Source organism: Staurois parvus, unplaced genomic scaffold (genome assembly GCF_062004578.1).
Source record: "Staurois parvus isolate SC_StPar_1 unplaced genomic scaffold, SC_StPar_1.0 ptg001037l, whole genome shotgun sequence".
NCBI lineage: Eukaryota > Metazoa > Chordata > Amphibia > Anura > Ranidae > Staurois > Staurois parvus.
In genome coordinates, this window is record NW_028318833.1 from 147,292 (window position 1) to 153,291 (window position 6,000).

Below are 6,000 nucleotides of genomic sequence, written 5' to 3' on the forward strand. Positions count from 1 at the left end.
TTCTCTTGTATTCGAGGAAAGGGCTATCTCTTACAACTGCACGTGACTACACGCTTCAGGTTCTTCCTCACTTGACTCAACCATGAAGGATTCTGGTGCTTTAGGAATTGGTAGCCCCTCTCCATGAGGAACTGGACGTATTGCCGAATATTTGGATAGTGCACAGAACTTTTTCTTCTTATTTAGCCCTTTTACAATTGGAGGCACCATACAAAAGTAACAATTACTAACATGATCTGTTGGCTGTCTCCAAATCATTGGCACAGCGAAAGGCATAGATGCCTTTTTTCCATTCAACCATTGCTCCAGTGCCTTCCCACAAGAATTGCAGCATATATGTGGTGCCCAGCTCTTGTCCTGGTCTCCTATCTTGCAGCCAAAATACAAATTGTAGGCTTTCTTAATCATTCCTGTTATCCTCCTTTTTTGTGAGATAAAAGTTATTTCACCGCAGATATAGCAGAAATTATCTGCTTTATTCACACAAGTTCGAGGCATTACTGAGTAGCCTATATAAGCAGAAAACGAAATGTAAAGACGCTGTGGAACTACAATCAGCTACAGATACTGCAGCTTTTATGCAGTGAAGTGATGCAATTAAAGGCTAATATTGCATCATCTCAGTATACATGCAATTTTCTATTGGTCACCAGTATCAATTGCGCAATATGCAGCTGAAGTTGCATCATAATTTTGAATGGCTTACGTCATTAGATGGGTGAATATATCATGGAAACTAGAGCCAATCAACATTTTTTAGGGTCATTTTCGTTTTCAGCACCCCAAAATTATGTAAGATTAGCTAATTTTATGCCCAAAACTTTTTACCTGTTGAACAGTGTTATCGTTAAACCATCAGATGAATTATATATCACTAGTAAATGCAAAAAATGCATGATTGTACAGCACAGACATAGCAAAGCTGAACCTGGTGCCATCTTGTGTACAAAATGCAATTAGCAACACAACAATACTGAATATTAGATACAAGAAAAAAAACATTTTATCTTTCACAAATAAATATGAAAGAGAAACAAAATGTTAATTACAACAAAATATATGTATATAAAAAAGGAAACAATAAAAGTTATAAATTCTAAAGAGAGATTATATCTAAAAAATTATTTATAAAAAATATAATGAGAAAATGATAAATTAGATTTACCCATTATTAATGAATGCGTTTACATCCCACTCAATATTGAGACCATGGGACACATAAGATTTCAAAGTGTAAATCCACCATACTTCCAATTTGGAAATCTCACGTTTGATATAGCTACCCCTCCACTTCTTAGAAAAAGTATCAATGCCAACAAATAGCATAGCCGCAGGGTTTTTATTACGATAAAGAGCAAAATGCTTAGAAACGCTATGGTTGGGAAAGCCCTTTTTTATATTATCAAACCAGGGTAAAAGAGCATATTGCTAAGTTCTAACTATGCGTCCAATATACTGGTACCCACACTTGCATTGAATTAGATAAACTACATTTTTAGTAGAGCAAGTGATAAAACTTTTAATTTTATATGATACACTAGTGGTAGTAGAAGAGAAACTATAATTTTTTTCTATTCTTACATATATTAAACCTACACACTGTACACACACGGATAATATCCCTTCATGTCATGAAACATGAAGGGTTTCTTTGGAGCTGTTATAACACTCGGGGCCAAAGATAATCTTAAGGGGGGTGCCCCCCTAAAGATAACAGGAGGAATTTCTGGGAGCAGGGGACCCAAGATTTTATCATGGAGTAGTATACCCCAGTGCTTCCTAAATATCTTCTTAATGTCATAGTATTGGGTGGAATACGTAGTAATAAAAGCCGATTTAAACAACTCCGCAGAGTTATTCCTTAAGCTAGGAACAAGTAGTTCTCTTCTGCTTTTTGCATCTGCCTCCTTGAATACCTTCTCTAGTAAATAATTATCATACCCCTTTTCAATGAATTGTGATTTCAAACAATCAGCTTCCATTAAAAAGTGACTTTTAGGGACTGACTTTAACCACGTTGGGTGGTGACAACTTGTGGGTCCAATAAAACTATTTTTGTCCGTTTTCTTGGAAAAAGTGGAGATAACTAGCTTCTTGTCCTCCACTCTAATTTTCAAGTCCAAAAAGTGTATTTCTTCTTGACTAAGTTCATATTGAAAGACAATACCCCTATTATTCCTGTTAAGTGTAGAAATAAACTCATCAACAGTATTAGTTTCCCCTTCCCATATGAAAAGGACATCATCGATGTACCTTTTCCAAAATAATAGTTGTGGATATTTTGGACCATAAATGGCCTCCTCCTCCCATTTGGCCATGAAGAGGTTGGCCATACTTGGGGCAAATTTTCCTCCCATGGCCACTCCCCTATTTTGTAAATATAGAAAATGCCCTCAAACCAAAAATAATTGTATTGCATAGCAAAATCCAGAAGAGAAAGAATAAAATTAATCTGAAGGTCTGATAGTGTGTCATCTTCTTTCAAAAAATGTTCTACTGCTTCCCTACCATGAGTATGAAAAATAATGGTGTATAAAGAGGCGACAACAGCAGTCACCAAAGTATACGTTTCTTTCCATTCTACATCCTCAAGGAGATTGATGACCTGAGTTGTATCTTTCAAAAAAGATGGTGTATCCACAACCAAAGGTTGGAGAAAATGATCTATATATTTACCCACTCTAGAAGTCACTGAATCTATTCCACTAATAATGGGCCTACCTGGAGGATTGATAGGATCATTATGCACTTTAGGTAAATAATAGATCACAGGTATCCGTGGTACAATAGGGACCAAAAAGGATTTCTTTTTTACTAATTATTCCATTTTAAAACCTTCAATTAAACCCAATAGCTCTTTTCTATATTTAATAGTAGGGATTTTCTTAAGAGATAATTATGTTTCCCTATCCGCACATCTCGGATCTGTAAGCTTCCTTATCCAGCACAACTATTCCACCCCCCTTATTGGCAAGACAAACCACAATATCATTCTGATTTTTTAAGGTTTCCATTCACATCTGGAATCTGGCATCCGGTCTCTGCTTCCTAATAGAAAGATCATGCAGATCTTTAAGGACTAAATCCTTAATAACAGAGACTGCAGGTGCCACATTCCCAGACGGGTTAAAGAGAGATGCATTAGCTAAAGAGGTGTGTTTGAAATTGTGCTCCGCTACAGTCATAATCCCACTAGTTCTAGTTGGATTACTGACTAGATACCTTTTTATATTCAATTTTCTAATGAATTTATGAACGTCCATAAAAGTCTCAAATTTATTAAGTTTTCTTGGGGGGGGGGGGTTTAGACCGCGACTTAATATATATTGTTCATTATCACGGAGGAGCTAAGATTAAGTAAACCTATATTGCTTATACCCGCCTTCTTTTTTGAGTGGAACCTCCTCCCCCCTTTGGTGCCCCTTTTTGTTCTCTTGTTCTTTTTGAGTTTACATTTACTTTGGGGAAAAAATGGGGATTATTATTATTGGGGCCCCAAGCGCCTTCATTTTTATATAGTGCCTGATTACATGAGTAACTCACATCACTATGATCCCTTGAAGATCTTGATGTCTGTGGAGTCTCTGGAATACAGTTCCTAGATTCATAATTATTCTGTATATAAGGATGTTCTGTAAAGTATCTATCTGGTTCCCAGTTACCATCTCTATATTCATCCTGTAGTGGTGTAAATCGGTTATGGGTGTTAAAACCCCCTCTACTCCTGGGGTGAAATTGGCCTCTTGGGTTACCTCTACCCCAACCCCTTCCCCTTTTAACATTAGACATATAATTAGGTGAATGAGAATAATGGGACCTAACATTATCTCTCGGCAAAGCCGAACCTATGGTGAAATCTGTACGGATTGACCTTGAGGACAGCTTACTACTATCCCTATCTTCTACTGTCCCTATTAGAGATGAGCGAATCGAATCAGGCGAAGTGGAATTCGTTTCGAATTTCAGGAAAAATTAGATTTGCGGCGAATCCGAATTTTTGCCGACTTCGGATGGTCGAATCGAATTTTTCCTGATCGGCCGTTTTCATCCCTTCAAAAGCCGGCAAAAATGTCCCTGCAGAGAGCTCCGCTATTTCTGACAGCTGTCTGACAGTTCTTTCACATTTCCAGCGGTTGAAACATTGTATGTATTTGTTTCCATTTAGGATACAGATGTTTTTATTAGGAAACAAATAGATACAATGTTTCAATCGCTGTAAATGTGAAAGAACTGTCAGAGAACTGTCAGAAATAGAGGAACTCTGCAGATACACTTTTTGCTTTACTGGAATTATTCTTATTTTCATTCTTCTTCTTCTTATTTTCATTCTTCTTTTCATTCTTTTCATTCTTCTTTTCATTCTTCTTCTTATTTTCATTCTTCTTTTCATTCTTTTCATTCTTCTTTTCATTCTTCTTCTTATTTTCATTCTTCTTTTCATTCTTCTTGTCATTCTTTTCATTCTTCTTTTCATTCTTTTCATTCTTTTTTTCATTCTTTTCATTCTTCTTTTCATTCTTCTTCTTATTTTCATTCTTCTTTTCATTCTTCTTTTCAATCTTCTTCTTATTTTCATTCTTCTTTTCATTCTTTTCATTCTTCTTTTCATTCTTTTCATTCTTCTTCTTCTTTTCATTCTTCTTCTTCTTTTCATTCTTCTTTTCATTCTTTTCATTCTTCTTTTCATTCTTCTTCTTATTTTCATTCTTCTTTTCATTATTTTCATTCTTTTCATTCTTATTTTCATTCTTCTTCTTATTTTCATTTTTCTTTTCATTCTTCTTTTCATTCTTCTTCTTATTTTCATTCTTCTTTTCATTCTTTTCATTCTTCTTTTCATTCTTCTTCTTATTTTCATTCTTCTTTTCATTCTTCTTCTTCTTTTCTTTCTTCTTTTCATTCTTCTTTTCATTCTTCTTCTTCTTTTCATTCTTCTTTTCATTCTTTTCATTCTTCTTTTCATTCTTCTTCTTATTTTCATTCTTCTTTTCATTCTTCTTTTCATTCTTCTTTTCATTCTTCTTTTCATTCTTCTTATTTTCATTCTTCTTTTCATTCATTCTTTTCATTCTTCTTTTCATTCTTTTCATTCTTCTTCTTCTTTTCATTCTTTTCATTCTTCTTCTTCTTCTCCTTCTTCTTTTCATTCTTTTCATTCTTCTTCTTCTTCTTCTTTTCATTCTTTTCATTCTTCTTCTTTTCATTCTTTTCATTCTTCTTCTTCTTCTTCTTCTTCTCCTTCTTCTTCTTTGGCCCCGTGACTGCCCAAATGAGTGAAGTGTGCGGTGATTCTAAGATCGACGGCACTCATCTGCATGTCATACTGACTGACAGTATTATTTCTCTTCCCCAGCAGACTCCAAGGGCATTTAAATTAAAGGTACAGTGTTCTGCACTAATATAAAGGCTCTCTGAAGCCTAGAAACCCTTTTTCTAAGTAAAATTTGCGGCGAATAAATTCGAATCGAATCAAATTTTTTCGGAAAATTCGGCGAATCAGGCGAATCGAATTTTTGAAAAATTCGCTCATCTCTATGACTCTATGTCATATGACATATGTCATCTCTATGACATAGGGACTCCCTATGTTGGGATCTAAAATTAAAGTTCCATCCTATAGTTGCCATCTAAATAGTCTGTTAATCTTATAGTCCTCAATGTCTTTCATATATTTTTTCCTTTTTTTTAATTTATTGTTCTGTGTCCCCCTTGTCAAGATGCTTTTTAAGGTTATCTGATCTATTGATATATTCTTCTTCTGCCTTAAAACTAAAGTAATTTACTCTTTATAGCATTGAAACAGTGAAGTGGCGAGCGAGTGACCAGAAATGATTATTGCACCACATCCCTTAAAATTGCAAATAATCAATAGAGAAGATGGGACTTTCAGGGTGCATAAACACGAATACCACACATTAAAAGTTATATAATTTTTATTTTGTATTTTGGTAAAACAAGAAAGGAAAAGATACAAAAAAATAAAAACAATTTCAATTCTAA